Source organism: Rhipicephalus sanguineus, unplaced genomic scaffold (genome assembly GCF_013339695.2).
Source record: "Rhipicephalus sanguineus isolate Rsan-2018 unplaced genomic scaffold, BIME_Rsan_1.4 Seq3350, whole genome shotgun sequence".
NCBI lineage: Eukaryota > Metazoa > Arthropoda > Arachnida > Ixodida > Ixodidae > Rhipicephalus > Rhipicephalus sanguineus.
In genome coordinates this window covers 7,672-27,430 of record NW_023615041.1, presented here as the reverse complement: position 1 = coordinate 27,430, position 19,759 = coordinate 7,672, and the positions used below count along the sequence as shown (strand labels likewise).

At 44.4% G+C, this 19,759-nt stretch overlaps 2 long non-coding RNA genes across 2 annotated transcripts; one reads left to right on the top strand and one right to left on the bottom strand.

Annotated features, from left to right (window-relative positions):
- The first annotated feature begins 2,255 nt into the window (after positions 1-2,255).
- Positions 2,256-9,678, top strand: LOC119377054 (uncharacterized). Its single transcript, XR_005180740.2, has 3 exons — positions 2,256-2,449; positions 4,252-4,358; positions 7,871-9,678. It is a non-coding gene; the product is annotated as an uncharacterized LOC119377054 (long non-coding RNA).
- On the bottom strand, positions 7,843-9,748 carry LOC125756629 (uncharacterized). The gene is made up of 4 exons (XR_007414649.1): positions 9,591-9,748; positions 9,316-9,348; positions 8,836-8,868; positions 7,843-7,945 (listed from the first exon to the last, which is right to left on the bottom strand). It is a non-coding gene; the product is annotated as an uncharacterized LOC125756629 (long non-coding RNA).
- Between the last annotated feature and the right edge of the window lie 10,011 nt (positions 9,749-19,759).

Sequence of the window (19,759 nt, the reverse complement as noted above, 5' to 3'; positions counted from 1 at the left end):
AACAATGAGTGATTATGTATGCAATGATGGTTCGTTCCCAAAATACATTCTTCGTAGAAAACAGCTGGTTTCAGTGCACTGATATTCGTGGCCTTTGGTTACATACTTGATTCAAAGTCTTAGTGAAACACTATTTTTCACCCAGGTTCATATACGTGGAAGTTGGCACCCCTGGAAGCGAGAGTGATGGCGGATTTTCTCTTCGCTCCACTCTTCAAAAAAGTTTTGCTGGGGCACTGGGCTTGCCGCCAATGAGTTGTTGGCCAACGAGGGTCCTCTCCCAATTTTTCGTTGGTGATGAGGCCTCCCGCTGAAGGAGTACATGATGCGGCCCTACCCAAGACGGAGTAAGTTAAGAGTGTAGGAATGAAATGCTTAGATCTTTTCAGTTTATGTAAAGGAGCTGTGCAGGAAATATGCTACTGTAATCCCTGCCGTTGTGGCTTGCGACGCAGCATAGGTGGCTGAAGATCTCAATATCTGTGTTCGCTCTTTTGTAAAAGGCAGCATAAGCTGTCAGGCTTACAGCAGTGCTTATACACATATTAATTGCAATAGAATGTTCAGCTGCTGCTTATGGACAATAAGGATGATGGTCGTTATAAGTGAATGGAATTTTATAACTACGAACATGCACAAAGGAGGAGGGTTGAGGATGCCACACTGGAAAACAAAGCTTATTACAAGCACTCTAGTCTGCACTCGGAAAGGAAAATGAAACAGATGCACACAGACATAATATATTTTGGCATAGAGAATGCCTTTGTCTTTAAAAACGTGCATTTCTCTGATGAATAGGGGTGCAGCCGAAATTTTGCGTTTGTGCGGGGGTAACTTGCTGGCCCTTTCCCCAAACGTGTTTGTTTCTGTTCATATAAATCTACATACACAAATTATGAATAATTTCGAAGAATTTAACTACCACCAACTCTAACCCTCAGGCTACAGGTTCAGAAGAGCCAGGGTAGGGGCCAGTTGGTTGTACATAGTGTAAGCATTTTGTGCGCTACAAGGAAATGAAGTCAACGTAGAGAGTTGCCCCATGTTGTTCTCTCTGCGTCGATTTTGTTTCCTTGTAGCCCGCAAAAAGTTCGCACTAGAGCTTCAGCTGATTAACGTTACAAGTACTCCATGCCATACATACACAAACATCCTCATTATGGCAGAAAGGTATGCCAGAAATTTCGAAAGCCCAACACACATTTTCTATGGAACATCATCAAAAAGGAAGCAGGTTGCAGTGTACTGTAGGTCACACATGCCCTTTCAGTGTTAGTTTGCAATTAACAGAGACACGCAATGACCAGTAAGGATGGAAGGCATACCTTTTTATAGAAAGAAATCATATGCCTATTGACTTGTTTAGGAATTCTTAGCAGTAAATGTCATTGGACGCATGCTTGCCATGTAGTAAAGTGAAAAGAAAACTACAATGGGCTTGCACTGTGCTTTTACACACATACACTATTCTGTTACATCTCATGTTAACTTTACAATGAAATTGTGACACTTGAGCTGTCTGCAGAAATGTAGAAACTGCAATTGTGGGGAAAAATGTCGGGACACTCCTCTCCTGATTGGATACCTTGGTGTTGTGCAAAAATGTCACATGCATAGGTGCAAATACATTAGTGGTCAGCCTTCAGTACTTACTCGTGAGACGTTGTCAGAACAGTAACAAGAAAAATGTTTCAATAGCCAATAATACATCAGAGCCTGGAAAACTTCATATTTACATATTCATATTTACAACTTCATATTTACATGCGGGAAAAACCGGCAAAGCTCAATACAGTGAGAAAGAAGGAAGGCACATTGAAACACACACTGGCGGCAGCGTGTGCTTGAATGTGCCTTCTTCTCTCGTCATTTTGAGTTTCGCTGATTTTTTCTCTATCTAAATAGCTAATGAGATTTATCGAGGTCTTTCAAAGTGCCCTAGAGTAACGCCTATGATGGCAAGTTAGCTTTACTTGATCAAACTTGAGACAGTGCATGGCTGACCGCATTTTTCATTTGTAATTAATAGTGATAGCTCTACTTGAAAGAAGACTTGTGCAGGTTGTTTTTGTTACAGTGCTCAGTGTTGTCCTTTTCAGCACTCCATGACGACGACAGCAAGGCCCACGAGCGCCGCGTCTTCAATTACAGAATGACCAGGGCACGCCGCGTCATTGAGAATACCTTGGTATCCTGGCACAAAGGTGGAGGATGCTGCGACGACCCATTAAGGCGAAAGAAGGCAACATAAGGCATACATTGGAGCGTGCATAGTGTTGCACAACTTTCTTCTTAAAGAGTCCGCAGCATCCTCCGCCGCCTATTGCCCACCTGGTGCCACAGACAGCGAGGACTGGGAAGGCCGCCTTTCACCTGGAAGTTGGAGGGACGAGGAAGCAGTCGGTGGAGCGCTCTTGCCACCGAGACCTACTGGCTGCAATGCTGCGAGGTACGCTTTGATTCTATGTACTGACTGATGCCATGCAGTGGCACGCATACCTCTGCCTTTAGAATTGACACATGTGTGATATGAATATGTTTCATTTGGTGTTATCATATGGGACATGGCACTATCTCTGAAACCGTGCTCCGACAGTAGGTTTGTGTACAAGCTCAAGGTCAACACACGTGAAAAAGTGCAGCTCTGCATTGACGTTTTCAACGCACTTTTAAAAGAAAACATGTACACAATGAAAACTTCGTGTATGACAACTTGTCCGTGTTGCTGACAAACTAGTGCAATTCTTACTACTTCAAATTTTAAGTTTCAGTAGTTGATAGTTTATTACAACTACCAGACTAGAAAGCAAGGAAAGCGTAGGGGATGTCGTTAGCAATTAGCAATGTAAATGTGAGAAAGTACAGTGGTGAAAAATAACTTGCCTCTGGCAGGGTGAACCTACGACATTCCAATGTCGCATCCTATGTTCTACCAACTGAGCTACAGTGGCAGTTACCCACCAGCATACTTTAAAGGACATTTATGGGCACAGGTTTGGTCCCTGCCAGCGGCAAGTTATGCTTACGTCTACTTTGCTTGCTTCACATTTACATCGTAATTACTACAACATCCTGTATACTTTCCTTAGCTTTCTTGTGTGTCAGATCTAATTAGTGCTGTGTCTAACAAAGAAAAACGAGCCCTTAAGATTCCCCTGCTATCCTTTTTTAGATGAAAGTGTGTTACCAAAGAAACAATGGGAGAACGTAGACCACAACTTCGTTCTGAAATAGCATGCACAGCCATGCGCCATGTTCCCCCCCCCATTTGGGGACGCAGGTATCACCGCACTACCACCCCACCGACTGCGGATACAAAAATGAAAATGTAGCAATGACGTGCTTCCCACAACATCCTGCCTGTGGGCCCCAGCTTCCGGGGGGTAAAAATAGGAAGCAAACAACTCTTGGAATGCAACATCAGTGGTCCTCGACAACTATTAGCAGCAAAAAACAGCCTTGGCCATAACCTTGTATTTTTAATGATGACACAGGTACGACTGAGTGAAGGTGTGGGGCAGACTTGTGGTCCACCTGAGATGATTAGTGGGAGAAGGCGCCCCCCTTGCCCCCTACTTGTGCATGCCTATGGTTGCATGTCAGTGTAATGAATGTCTGCATTACTATTAAATGTATGCACTGAAGGAATTCAGTGAAATGTACACACAATGGATAAAGAAAATGATTTCGTTGTAATCTACACTCCTTGTAACGTTTGGATGTGTAACAAAGCAATTCCTTGTTTGCATGGAGTTTCTCATGTCATTGCTGAACACACATCCTTTTTGCAATCCTTCTTTCTCGCCCAATATGTGGGGTACCAAAGTGGAAGTATTGTAGTGAAGGCATTTCATTTCTTCTCCATTCTATCCGTTGCTGAGCAGTGAACATCTAATAAAATGAGAAACACATCTATAGGGTAACAGTGCTCTGAAAAGTGTACAACAGTGGCTTTGTTTGAAAGGGAACAGCTGCCGAGCTTTGACATAAATAGAAGTTGACATTTCGAAAGTTGTGCTAATCAGCAAAAATGCATTCCACCACAAACTGTGAAGATACCGTAGAAAACGCACAAGAAAGGTAACGCTCATTATTACATCAAAAGCTAGGCAGACTTTGGCAGTATAGTGTCATGGTTACGGCACTAAACTCCAACTATATGTTGGGTTTGGAAGGTTAGCGTGCTTCTCTTGCAGTGTGTGTCCTCCATCATGATCCTGCCTCATTAAATGAGGGCATTATGCCTTGCAGGTATGCGAAGCAAGTGCGAGACAAACTGGCGCACCACTTCGTCACAGACGGTCAAGTTCCCTGGCAAGACAAAGTGGTGAACAGAGCTTGAAGTATACAAGTTCAAGGTGTGTTGTAAATGCATTTTATTGCTTATAGAACTTCTCGTACATGGCCTCTTTTTGAGCAAACCACATAACAACAAGAGAAAAGTCACACCAGCGCAACAGATTAATCTTGCAACAAGAACTATTCATCTACAAATATACGCATAAAACACATACATGATTCATTTTAAAATACACACATATGACTTATTGCATCTTTATCTCTTCAGTTATCACAGAAATTGCCTTAAAGTAGGGATTAAACGTGCAAGCACAGGACAAAGAAAGCACGAGGGCAAGCCACCTTCTTCTCCTCGTCCCATGTTTGAGCTGTCAATGCCTTCTTGGGGGCATGTGTGAACTAGGCCGTCTTTTGCCACTTGTTCAGATGAATTCCGTCAAACGTCACAGCGTCATCATATGCAAATGCATATAGTTTGAAGAGAATCCCTCAAATCTACTAGACGCATATAAAATCGATTGTGAACCTTGGTTTGGAACAAACCTTGTAACTTAGATTTCTTATGATGACATCATGATGGCTACAGGTCAATTAAATGTAGTGGAGACAAAGTGGACAGCAAAATAACAATTATGCCACCCATGTGCAACATGCATGGATGTTATTGTGATATGTCCTAATGACATTATGGTGCTTGCAAGGAATGTGTCCAAGTGACATTTACAAAATCATACCACCACCAGGAGTGCACTCCAACTTGATGGCATTTAAAAACAATGCTGCTCACAGTATAGATATGGTTACACTAACTGCCCTATGAACATTCATAATCAACGTTTCTTTTTGTAACCTAAAAAGTTGCCTTCGCAATGAGCAGTAGACAAGCTTGTCTTAAAATTCTAAGAATGTGGGCACAAATCTTCAAAAGAACTCTTCTCTTAGTAACATGCATGTCACTTTCCTACTTATAAACATGTCAAGTGCACTTACTGCACCTCCACTTTATAGTCAGCTGATCCCACACACACGAAATTTCTTGCACTTGACTCATGAATATGTATCACACTGTAATTACAGGTAAAAGTTTCACTAACAGCCCCAAACTTTATGCAAGTTTCGCTACACTAAAAAGAGAAAAACCACCATTGTTTTTTTTATGTTCATCTTGACACACTGGTACACCAGAAAAATTCTCTCACACGTCCGAAGCTTTCACAAATTAACGCAATACAAAGTGGCAAAAATGGTACCTTCCACATTACAGAAATTACTTCACTGTTTATAGGGTATTGCGATAGTCGTCATCATTGTCCACTGCAGGGCAAAGGCCTCTCCCAGTGATCTGCAATTTACCCTGAATTGAGTGAGCTCATTACATTTAATGCTTGCAAATATGTCAGCTTGATTACCCCCATAAACTATTCTGCACTCCTCATTATTGTTTCCTACACTTTGGTATACATTCTGTCGCTCTCACTAACCATCGGAGATCTTTTGTGTGCATTGCTACTATTAGCAGTGTCACACCTTCCACGTTCTTAGTTTACGTACAATTATGGATGACATATACAACCTTTGACTTAGAAATCACTACTCTCATCTGCAAATACAGTAGACTGTTATTAAACGAAACCTGAAGGGACCAGGAAAATGTGATCCGTTTAACAGGAGTTTTGTCCACTGAGAAATGTACGGGGGTGCAGAATTCAATTGTAATACCAATCGGTCAAAAGACAGTTGTTCATTTAAGCAGCGATTTGTTTATGATATTTCCGTTTAATGAGAATCTACTGTGTAAGCATATGTTTCAGATTATTAATGATAATTGTGCTTACAAGTGTTGTTGCATTTTTTTATTCAAGTACCCTAAGGCCTAAGCAGGTATTACATAGGGGAGTTACAATGAATCGTTTTTAGTTACAGAGCACATATTCAAACAGGTAAGACCAGAACACAATAACAAAAAAAGAAAATGTAATACATGTATGCAAACTGGTAGCTCAGCAACAGAGCACATATTTAGTCGGAACAAGAAGTAATACGAATAATAGAAATGTATATATACACATATTCATATACATACATACATCTACATATGCACATACAATTTCATAGTAGTACAATCGTGCTCCAGCTAATACGGCGCCAATAAATGAAAGCAAAGCACCACGAAAAAGAAAAAAGTAAAAAAAAGAAAAGCAAGAAGAAAAACTCTTCGGAAAAAAATTGTTAACATACATGTAAACTTTACTGTGTACAACGAATGGATGCACAGACGCATAATTCATTTACACGGAAATAACCTTTGAGCTTCGTTCAGAAATCTTCTAGAGCGTCTCTCATAATCATATCATGGTTTTGGGACGTTAAACCCCAGATATTATTATTAAGAAATCTTCTAGAGAGGAAGCGATGTCTGTAGGTAACTTGTTAAGAGGGGGGATTTACAGTAGACTCCTGTTAAACGGAAGCTGAAGGGACCAGGAAAATATGTTTCATTTAACAGGAGTTTCGTTTACTGAGAGATGAAAAGGGGTGCAGAATTCACGCACAAAACCAATCATGTTAGAGGCAGTAGTTCCATTTAAGCAGCAATTTCATTTAAGAGATTTTCGTTTATTGAGAGTCTACTGTACTTAAAAAGTTTGTGCGTGCAAAAAAGTTTGTACGTGTCATACTTGTGTTAAACGTAACAAGAAAAGGGGAGTAGTGGATTGAATTTCAAGCAAAACTACAGCTTCCCCTGTACACGAAATAAAGTAGGTGTTATATGAGCCCTTCAAGTTTCTACATTGCTTCAACGCAAACTGACTTCCGCCTCGTACAGCATCACTTCAACTGCATGCACTGATGTCTTGCGCAACCTGCACTGGTAGCTCTCTGAGGCGGGCATCGGTACGTAGTGCAAAAAAACCTATACTATCTTTTTTGATGACACCCCTGTTCTCCCTGATGTGTTCTAGGTGCTCCATGCACGCCTGCGCAACAGCCTCCTGGCTTGTGCTCTCTCCTGCGTGCTGTACAGGAAGTGTGATCTGTGATTCATTTGTATGAATGCTGCAGTTGCACTATTACTTGATAAAGCATTGTGTTTTGTAGCATGTGTTGGGTTGTAAGAAAAATTTCTGCAAGTTCATCCTCAAGTACTTATGGAATATCTCACCGAGCACCCTCACAGCCCCTATGCCGCCTTGACGTTCGTGACCTGCAGTGAATTATACATACTGCTGAAATGTGCAGAAACGGAGCCTTTTCAGAGGAATTTCAATTGGGATCTCGCGCCAGGAGAACGTAAAACACATTGCTTACACACCGCTTCAAGGGTGGCTGTTCTGCTGAGGTGGTTGCCGTGACGTCACTGCAACAGAAACCACTTCTACAATACAACTTACGCAGCATTACAATTGCATGGAGCAGAATCTGTTGCAGAAACAACAGGAATATTTTCCAAATATACAAGCACATCAAGGAAGTTACAAAATGTGTTAATCAGACGTATAGGATGACTTGAAATGGCTGTGTTTGTGAATAATTAGTAGAATTCACAGATTTCTTTACTCATTTGCTGCAGGGGTCCACAACGGTCTCCTCAGTCGTGTCCTCGGAGGTTTCGGGATCCACTGCATGACTTGGCCCTGGCGTTGAACTGCAGTGATGACAACTCTTTTCCATGTATTTGACAACGCTAGTGGTACATGCACTGTTAGCATTCTTTGCATCAGGTGTGTGTTACATGCAGCTGCAAACACGAGTGCACTCAAGGGGTTATTACCATTACACCAAGTCTTTTGCATTACTTCTTTTCATAACATGACTGTATGAATGATGTGCAGAAGCACAAGTTCAATGTTTTTATTATGTTGGTCATCATACACTATGTATGGACCTAAATGTGAACATCTGCAACAGAGATCTCACTGGCTGCATGCATCAAATTTATGCAGTCATTCTGAAATGGCTGTATAAATGTTGGGTCTGATCAAAAACTGTGTGTGGTGTCAGTTGCGCTTCTTGAATACATGCTGCGTGTCTTAGTGAGCATCATTTCACTGGTACAAATGCATTAATGCTTAAGATTATTTGCCTCGCTTGTAATGCAACCAACTCTGGGGCCTGCATTGGTTTATAACTGGACACTTGTTAAAATGACCTGCATGTGTTTCCTATGTGTGCAGAAAATGCATGGTTCACTTGAGAAAACGCGTGTTGGGGCTAGTTGCTGATGCTTATTTTTCTTTTTCAAAAATATCTAGCGTTGACCAATAACCAGATTCACACAAAAGCAGCACCTGTCCCGTCATGTCTTCCTGTGTACTTCTGTGCAATGTTTAGCGCTGGATTTTTTTTTGAAAATTCAGTGGCTGGGGCGAGCTAACAGATTGCAAAACACCTTTAAACCATGCTTATGTTTGTGATAATTTTACACTATAAAACCACCACAAAATGGAAAGTCACACTTAGAAGTCCAAGGCCATGCGTGCCTAACTGCCACGACAGGTGCATGCTCATTGTGCCATAAATTTTGTACATGCTCACCTCTCGTTACCTTCATCTGCAGTGATGTGTCTGCTGCAAGGAAAGATGCACTGCGTAAGTCTCTCAGTGCTTGTGCATACATTTTCGAATACTTTTTACTGTTTTGCTTCAATGTAAGTGCACTTATGCTGCATTCTTTGTAATGTATATGTGCAATGCCTTGCTATGAACTGGCCTCATGGACACATTGAAGGTAAGCCTGCCATCTCCTCTCCAGCTTTTTAGATTTTGCACTAAGCTTTCCCTCATTGGGTTACTAAGACCTATGGCAAGTACAGAAATACATGCAGTGCTCTCTTTCTTCAGCAGTCGCACGCGTAAGCCCTATTTTGTGAAGTTGTCCACATGCCACTTGTACGTTGTGCTATGTTTTTGCGTTATTTTCATGCATTGTGTATTTTGCGTTATTTTCATGCATTGTGTTGCGGAAATTGAAACATGCAATCCTCTTTTCAATGAAGGGTGAGCTTTGTTCATTACCTTTGGTCAGTCTCACTCATGTTGCACAGTACCCTGAAAGAATGATGCACAGAGTTAACACTTTGCTGCTGTACCCCCAATTGTTCTGCATCAAAATACTATGTTGTCGCCACATTCATGATCACATGCATGTCCACTGTGAATGAGTTCTTGCGACCAGTGTATTTATGTGCATTTATGTATATGTGTGTGTGTATTTGTGTATTCATTCCAGTCACATGAAAAGGTACATTTAGCCTTACAGTACTTGATTGTCAAGAAACATTGAAACTTACACCACAGGCTCAGACTCAACTTCAGTGAGTTCGAGCATGGCTTCAAAATGGGGCCATTTTATGGTAGGAATGTCGGCTGCTCCGGCTCCGCTTCGCTGTTTGTCACGTACCTCCTGCTGTTTTCTTTTAAAGATGTCTCGCAGATTCTTGAACCGTTTCTCAACGAGAATGCCTGAAAATAAAGCACGTGCCTACAATGATGCCTTGTGCACACTCTCTCACTGTTGGAATTTTCGACAGTATCACTGCAGAGTTATGAACTATTTTTGACCAGAACATTTAAGAGATGTTGGCTTCAGTTGCAGCACCCTGGAAATCTGAATATTGGGCATGCAAATCAACCACATGCCATCTCAACTAATAGTAATGGTTGGCGTTTAACATCCCAAAACCACGACATGATTGAGAGACGCCGCAGTGGAAAGCTCCATAAATTTCACACCACCTAGGGTTCTTTACCGTGCACCTAAATCTACATACCATCACGGCTGACGCAATGAAGTACACTGAGAGCTACGTGATGTACAGTGTTCTTGGTGTTAAGGGTGTCTGCCAGGCTGTTCTAACGGAGAGGCTGTTTATGCTGTCGGCAGCTAGTGTTCTGTCGTAAAAAAACTCATCTTCATGAACCGGCATGTAATTCCTTCATTATCTTCACAGTGAAGCTGTTTAAGCAATCACTAACTTGTTCTCCATTGTGCAAAACTCCTCAGGTGGGTATGTGTCGCAGGTACTGCGCAAGCCCCACTACCGTGTACAGCAGGAGCGAGTGTGTGTCGTCAAACAAGAAAGAACGTGTAAAAAAGAGGAAAAGAAAGAAAAAATGTAAAGAGAGAGAGAGAGAGCAAGATGAGAAATTTTGAGAGAAACAAAGGGAACACAAACATGAAAAGATAGAAACACATAGATACAGACACGAGAAATTGATTTTAAAAAGCACAGTAAGATCATAAAAAGAAAAACAAGAAACGAGAGAGAAAGAAGCACAGAGTGAAAACACAGGGAAGAAAGAGGAATAAAGATGCAAGGATCCAGAGAGAGAAAGAAATAAGTATACAGATAGAATAATCAGAAGAAAAGGGAAAAAATGCTGAGAAACAGGGGCCCTTCCCACAGCTGCGCTTCCCCTTCAGCCTTGGCACGACCAGTGCAATACTGCCATAATTTTTTTTCCGATTGCACACGCCTTGGCCTCAAGAGCCTGCCCGACTCACAAATCCTGACACCTTGCAAGTGCTAATAAACAGGGGCGTAGCCAGAAATTTTTTTCGGGGGGGGTCAACCATACTTAGTATGTTCGTGCGTGCGTTTGTAGTGTGCATGCCTATATACGCAAGCAAAACTGAAAAATTTCGGGGGGGTTTGAACCCCCCCAACCCCCCCCCCCTTGGCTACGTCCCTGCTAATAAACATGTTTTGCATGTCTTAATTACACGAACTTTCATGGAGTGCTCACAGAAATATGAGAGGCACATTGTACACAAGCTCTGCACACAACAGAAGCTACCATTGCATCCTCTTTTAAAAATGTACACCTGCAAGTGGGTAGCCAGAATATGCTAGCGCGGCTAGCGTACCTCCTCCCTTCCCCCCCTCTCCTCCCACTGAAACAACAGACTCGACACGACCGTCGACGACCACTTGATATTACGCATTGCAAAGGCTGCACTCCCGCAAAAGCACACATTGCCTTGGCTAGATGAGAACGCAAATTCACAGCAGGAAAGATGCGCGAGGCAAATGAGGAACCGCGAGCAACATTTCGTACGTCGGAACCTTTGTGAAGACGCTATGTAGCATACAATAATCTTTAGCATGCTGCATTTTCACGACAGCGACGGTTATCACGGCGCCGTTTCAGTACGTCAACAATATGCAAGGCGACATAACGAAGTTCACGTAGTACGTCTGCGCATCCGTTGTTACTAACTTTTGTATTCTTAAAAATACTGTGCTTCCGTACTTTCACATCAACCATGCAATATGCTGTCACGTAGGTTTCGATGTTGCGGGCACACAGAAGTCGCGAGAATGAACGTGCACAACGACCGCGATCGCATTCATCACAATCAACACACGGTTAAAAATCAAATTTGCAAACTAACCATGTCGCTTAGCAGTACAATACCGCTCTTGCTCTCTTTTCTCTCTATTACTTGAAACACCAGCCACGAACTACACCAACCGTTTCTGGTTGTCTATCAATTCAAACACGAAATTTTGGTGCTTACGCGACATGCCGAATATCTTTCCGATCTCAGCCCATGCTTGGTGCTTCTTCGTGCGGTCTTTGAAGCACGGGTGCCGCTTGTCGTATATGAAGGGGTACATTTTGATCGCGTTTATCAAAAGTTCGGCAGAGTACTCCGCGGTGGCCATGGTGGCACAGAGAAACGCACTCGTTTGTATCTGGCGGCAGTGGGCCAGCGCAATAAAAACTAAAAAAGAAAGCAATGAGCCCGGATGTAAAGAAATGCTGACGTCACTTCTGGGCTTCGCTGATTGGTTCTAGCCGTTCTGCGACTGCAGTCGCGCGACTGAAAAATCGAGCAGCAAGCGACTGAGCCAAAGCAGTCGCTTTGCGACCAAAACGGCCATTTGCGACCGTTTGCGACCAGTCGCTTTGCGACTAACCTAGTCGCGCGACCGTTGCTAGTCGCCGGTGTGAACCAGCCTTAACAGCACAGCTGTTTAGGCTGGCCATTAGTCGGGCCATCCTTAGTCCGTCCTCAGCCAGGCTTTCGCGGGTGTGTGCCACTGAAATGGAGTGTTTGCCAAGCAGCTCGTACCTATTGAAGCCTAATAATAGCCAAACGATAAGCGATAAAAAAGCTCATCGATAATCGATCAGTGACCAATAAAATCTAGAAAATGCCAGGATGTGCTTAGCATGGCCCATACACAGGGCGAAAGCCTAGTTTTCTACCAATCAACTGACAATCATTGGCTAATGAATAATCGCTCAATAGCCAATGCATAATAGCAAGTTTTTTGGATTTGCATATGCTGGCCCAAAAAATGTATGACCGATACGTGGTTATAACTAATTGCGCACCAATGAATAATTGTTAAATAAATAATAATTTCCATTAAGTCCTTGGTCGTGCTAACCTCAGTTATGTATAGTATAGTGCAGCAGGGGGTTGATGGTGGGAAGGAGGGAAATAAAGAGGTCAGAGGGTAAAGCCTGGTATAGTCTTCTATAGTATTATATCAATGGGTGAGAAAGGAAAGGGAGGTTGGCGCGCATGAAAAGGAGGAGGACAACGCCACCAGCTCCGCTGCTTCCATCATGCGTCCAGTAAGGACGAGGAGGAGGACGAGGAATACCATTCTTGCAACGGCGTGCAAGTGACTTAGGTTGTTTTTTTTACTTCTCCCAGTAGAGGCGAGTACTATATTTCAACAAAGGCAAGTTGAACACATGGTTGGAAGATGCGCGAAAAGAAAGTTGCGTCTTTTTATATGTGAAATGCCCGTAGCCGCATTCTTCCCTCCTAATCTTAGGGGAAATCCTGCGGCCAATAAATGAGTGCAAACGGTAGTCTACTTGGAGCAATCATGTTCACCTTCAGTTATAATTGCTGACAGTTCATCATATTTTGATAATGACTTTTTGAAGCTTAAAGGCTAAACGGAATAAATTATTCCATCTCATGGGCTGTGCGCCTCCACTGCCTACGTTCTGTCAACTCGGCATATCTCTATGCACGAACAGAAGCCGAACGTTTGACAGTGACTTGTCTATTGAATATTTTTGTGATGCGGCCTCTGACGGCTATGCGACGTACAAAGAATAGAACAAAGCCGATTCTTCAAAGGGTACATGAAATGTTATCGAGAATGGCGCTGCCGTCATTTCATCTTGTGGGAATCGAGCGCGCCGTCCCCTTTGGCGCCTCGTTCCCCAGCTAGCGCGCGTGTTGGCCCCGCGCGGCTCGAGCGCCGGGGACCGCCGCTAATCGGCGGTATGGTGACCACGGCGGCAGCGCCAGGCCTCTTTGTCTGGTGCGAGCCATGCGTCGGCCTCCCGGCGCGCGGGCACGCGTCCGGGCATGCCTCGACATGCTCACATGCTCACGCCACCAAGCTAGCTTACGTCACTGCGCGACGCCTGTCCTCATTGGCCGCCAGTGACAACCCCCTTCCCCCTTGAGCTCGCTTCTGTCTGGCGTGGGCTTGCCCGTGTGAGATGCACTCAGGCCAGCACGAGCGGTTGACGCGCTGCTCTGGCAGGCGGCTTCTCGTCAGTGCTCGACTGCTGCCCTTTGTGTGATAGTCGTAGCGCCGCTGGCAAGCGTACTCGATCGGTCTTGCGGAGTTCCCTTTTACGGCCTGCAAGCCCGTGACTGTCGTACTGTGCTGCATCTTGGGTTAATAAACCCGTGTTGTTTGTTGACATCCTGCTTCGAGTGCCTTTTCTGCGCCGTGCCGGAGTCGACGAACCCGGCCGTAGCGTCTTTGTTCGCTGCGGCAGTGGAGAACGTCGCGTCCCTTCACGATCGCCTCGTAGGGTAAGCTTTGTGCTAAACCTATCTCCACAATCTATAGTGTTCAATTGTATTCATGTGTCTTTCACTTACGTATGACGTACAAAGAAAGCTACTGCGAAAACATGTCAACGCGCTCCTATTACTTATCGCCTTGACTGTTCATGTTCGTTTCAATTGAAAGCCACCGAAGCAGAAAATCTACGTATCTGCGGCCACTGAAAAAATTCAGGAGCCCAAGCCCTATCGGGAAATTGGGGGCGTACGAAACTTGCCGTGCGTGTGTCAGTGGCACTAATCGTACTTACTCAATATTAATTAATTAATTAATTTTTTGTATTGATTAGGGTCAGAGCCTTAGATGCCCCAGTAAACGTGAAAAATGACCAGTCCCGCGTCGGCGTCACCGCTCGGCAGCACCAACACGAGTGATTCAAAAAATCGTCATCATGGCGCCATCGTGACGTCACATGGTGACGTCATTACGTGACATCCTTCCTTGATCAAAGCGGACCGATCAAGGAGGTAGCGAAAAGCCACGTTAGGTGCAGAAAGCTTTCAGGGGCGGCGGGGCAGGCTCAGCACATCGACGGCGAAGAAAAAGAAAGATGGCTTTCGCCGTCGAGTCTTCCTAGCTGACTGGATTGTGGACCCTGTCAGTTTTTCATTTCTATCGCATTGCGCAATGCTCGTACCTGTTTCCTTCCTCCATGCCTGAATTTGTACCGTCATTCACGTGTCTAGCAGCGCAATACTTCAGTTGCTACGTGCAGCAATGACGGTCATGGGTTTCATATCTATGAAAAATTAAATGCGGCAACGTGAAATGACAATTCACATAGATAACCTCAATAAAAGACCAGATTGCTGTATGAGAAACTCGTGAACGCCAACAAGCATCAATGATTAGAAATTGCATATACAAATGTCGTTCACGTACCCGCACGCGAACGACATCTGTGGGGCAATGCAGGCTACAACTGAAAAACCGTAAAGCACCTTAGAAAAAACGGTTGCTTGTAGCGTGCTTCTACCGGAGAGCGCTGAAGTGACAGCACAAAAATATTCTACTTACGAACGATGTATCTAGAAATATATAACCTTCAGTGTCGTGTATGACCAGTCGAGCAACTGCTGGCGACATATTCGGTACGTTGGAGATGGTTGTTTCTTTAAGCTGTTTCTTTAAGTCACCAAGATCATGGCGATAATAATCTTGGGCTATCAGCAATATAGCGCCCACTTTGTTGCAACTGCACGACCGTACATAATTGAAATGGGTAGACTCTAGTTGGCTCTTGCATGGTGGTTTAAAGCGAATGTTGCGTAGGGCAACAGTTCATCCCACTTCCGCTCAGCAAAAACATACATAGAAACCATGTCGGGTAAAGTTTTGTTCAGATGTTCAGTAGACCATGCACTGCTTTGAGGATGATAAGCGGTAGTTCTTTAACACGAAACTATTTCAGATTCACTGACGCATTTCCTTAATGAATGCGTCAGTGAAATACTGATGACAAGAGAAAACCAGAAGAAAAAGTTTCGTTGATTTATATAACCTGGTGTCGAAACCATGACCTCTCGGTCACCGACGATAAGTGCCGGTGCGATATTCATTGCGCTACCGACGCTTATAGGTGAGGCTGCACAAACGCGCCTAATACCTCTCACACCTCCTTTCACAATGACCTTGATTGGTTTGGGGCGGTGTCGCCGTCTAGGATCAATGAATCACTTACTCATCATGACACTTACTAGCACAGTAATCGTTTCGGGAGTCTCAACTGTCGGAGAAGCGAGAGACGCACCAGCGAGAAGCGGAACGCGTCTCCACGTCAATGCTTCAAGCTACAATCTCTGCCTCTCGCGCTCCTGAAGCTATTCGTGGTATATGCATGAACACAGGCGCACGTTACCCAGTTACTTCGGAGCGCACAGCTTGGCGTTCTCACCTCAAATCACGACGCTCTGAACGAGTGCATATCGAGTACCAGTGTAATGTGCTTGTTGATGACATCTTTGCGCGGGATTCCGAATAGGCTGTGTCCGGGTTAACTACTTCAGCTACGATAAGCGTTAAATTACGAAAGTTGTCATTAGTCGTTGGGATGGAGATCCCTACATCAATGCACAATAAACAGTGAACTATACTCCTGTGATGACACGGTTTACTTTCGTGTTATGCCGACTCCTATGACGGAGGGATCAACCATGTTTTTTTTTATGCATTGTGGAGTCGTGCTCAAGAGGCACTGCATAAATACCACCGTGAACGCCGTTCCACGAACAGTGACAACAATCGTTGGAGCGTCATTTCGGAGAAGTATGGCAGGGCGGGGGAAGACGACTTTACACTAAAATAAGGATAGTGCTCATTTATGTAGGTGCTGTGAATCCTGCATGTAGGGGCGGGACCTTAAAAAATACTGGAAAACCCGGAAGGCGCAATGATCCCATGGCCCGTGAACTAATGGAGGCCTATTTTATCAAATTATAAGGGAGATGTCTGTATCAGTGATACGTCAGTCATTGGCGCGGGTACTTGATTCACAGCAGAAAGAAAGAAGCGACGGAATGTCGCTACAAAGTCTCCCTTCCTCCTCCACCCCCTTCACTGCCCTACGCTTAGCAATCACAAAGGAAGAGCTAATATTCAAGATAGTTGATGCGGTCGCACGACCGCTTGAACAGCCGTGTCACGAAACTTCAAACTTGAAAATTGCCGTGAACATCAGTCTTCAATGTTTTTTCTGGACGCAACACCATACCGAAGGGGCCTTCGTAAAGTGCTGGCTTCATACAGATCTCGTCGTAGAAATACGCGCGGGGCAGGCCCATAGCCAGGAATTTTTTTCGGGGGGCACCACTTGCTGAAAAGCCTTGACTGTTTTAGAAAAACGCCGGTTTTCAGTATTTAATTTTGTTTAAACAACCTCATACACCAGAATTTGGGGTGGTGATGGTTGGGGCCCTTGCCCCATCCGCTGGCTACGGGCCTGGTGCGTGGGTGTATCTATTGTCAGAAAATGAAGTGGGAATACGTGGGGGTGTAGGTGATTAGCTTTTTGAATAAGGTGTATAGACTCTCTAAGTGTTGTAAGGCCACTGGTGGAATGTCTTGCTGGGCACTGAAAAACTATTGCTTTGAACGCGGAATAATGACCCATAGAGCATCTCAGCTGCACTAACTCCGAGATCATCCTTGCTTTTTTCTTCGCAGCCCCACTAGTTCAGGGGCAACTTTCGCGCCAAAAGGGGAATGAAATAATTCCGAGGGGCGACAGAATAAGCACAGAGAAAACGAAATAGAAAGAGAGGAATAGACAGAAGGAAAGGAAATATGGAAAGGATAGAAAGACTGGGAAATAAACAGAGTAACATATAGATCGAAAGAGAGACACTCAAAATAGACAGAAAAACAGAGAGCAAGACACGGAAGAGAAACACGGAAGGCCCCCCACATCCGCACTTTCTTCAGGCTTAGCACCAGTAGTGCAAAGCTTCCTTAATTTTTCTTGCATTATTCTCAAAATCATCATCATAATCACACCACAGTTTTCGTTTCACAATAAAATAGGAATAGAAGCCGCCTACGACACATCTAACACGGCTTCTCACCTGTTCGTGCCCCGTCAGTTTCAACGGCCATTATTCGAGTCGTCCCATTGATTGAGTCACCCCATATAACAGTGGTGCAGAGGCTTATCACGGTCCACGTCGTCTGGGAAGGTATCAACCAAGATGTTCGAAGCTGGACAACAAGCCTCCAATCTGTCAAGCCGTGAAGGTGACTCGGTACATGCGGCATAAGATGCGGCCGTGTCGGCTATCTGAGAGCCGTTTCAACCACGTGGATTTGGACTTCGACGCTATTAAAGGTAGTCTGGGGCAGGGCCGGGCACTATCGCGATGCAAGAGCATCGCGATAGTATTTCAGAGATACTTTTGAGTATCTGTATTTCTGTATCGAGATACGTTTGAAAAATGTATTCGTATCTCAATAGTGAAATACTTTTACGATGTATCTTTGTATCGCTATAATGTGCAGGACACGAGTATCTCGTTACATTTGTTTGTCGGAAATTGTTTGTCGTTACGTTTGTTTGTCGGACGAACAAAGGCGCGCCGCGGGTCGTCGACAGAAAGGGCGGCGATGTTTTCCCCTCAAGCACAGAATGACCCATGTGGTAAAGCCCGGGACGCCGCAGACGGCAGAATCGTGGAGGCAGTGTTGTCGGCCTCTGCTGACGAAAGTCGCTGTCTCTCAAGGCCAGTGCAGCACACCTAATTTTTTTCGGGTCGCAACCCATTACTTCGTGACCCCCTGCGCGGATAACGCCTCGGAACAGAGGCTTTGCAATGCTTCGCGTGCGTTCAGTTCTCAAAGAGGCGGCACTTCCAAAAGCATTTCCCGTAGTCGCGGCGGAAGTGACTAGAAGATGGCTATCTTTGTCGCGCTTTAAGTCACCTCTCCAGCTTGTCAAGGTGCGTTCCTAATTGGTTACAGGCGTGAAACGGCGTTTTGTGGTAGCGGGCTCCCCTACCGCCGGAGCCGACTTCGCCGGTTGCGGCTTGGGTGCTGGTAGCGTCGGTGGAGGCGAGAGCGTCATAGAAGTGTGACCCTTTCGGCCCAGGCGACGAGTGCTTGCTGTAGTTTCTGATGGGGCGCTCTGAGCAGCTGTCCCTGTTTCCACGTTGTCGAGAGCTGGCAGGAGCGACTTGGGAGGGCTTTAAACCTCTCAGCCCAAAAGAGCGTGATTTAGAAAGGCAATGCCTGAATTGCGGAGTTTTTACGTATTGGGCTCCATTTGCGCGTAGGTACTTATTGGCCGTGCCCTCTATGGGCAACGAAATCCTTCAAGCCGTCTGACGGGCGCCGGACCGGGCCAGACGGCTGGTGGAGTCCCGAAGATGGGGACCGACTTCGGCTTTCTGAACGATCAGAAACAACTCACGTGAGGGCGGATGTTGGTTTCGGTATCCCTAGATGACCCGAGAAGATAAATCGCCACGCTTGCAGGGCCTATCCGGCTATGAAGGCGGTATTTATTTCAACTATAACCGTCGCAGCGGTATGATGAGACCTTTCTTTCTTTCTTTCGCGAGTCATTGTGCTGAGGCCGAACCGACGCTGTCTAGAGACAGCCTATTTTGAGAGCTCACACAGCACCCCTCTTTCAGCAAAGCACTCTTTATGGCCAAAAAATAAAATTGTGCTTTTTGTCAATGCATTGGTGTTCATTAGTGATTCGAGTGATTTGCTTAAACTAGGCTATTTATAGCATAGCTCATTTTGTTCTTACCAAGTATGTCGATTTCGGGCCCAATGGTTGTTACTGTTGCTGTGAAATAGTGTACTTTTTATTGCAATTGATACTTGTAATTATGTCATTATTATTAATTATGTCATTATTACTAATTATGTATTTTGTAACCCCCCTCCGTAATGTCTTAATGGCGCTCAGGGTACTGTAATAAATAAATAAATGAACTGAAAGTTTCAATGCGCTGCAACTTTTTTTACAACATTATGCGGCACTTATAAATGCCTTTGCGGAGTGTGAGCATCCATGAAATAAAAAAAAGTATTCCAGCATCTGTATTGCTGTATCTGTATTCCGGAATACATTTTTGGTCTTATTGCGAAAGTATCTCCGAAATATCCCGTTACGTTAAAGA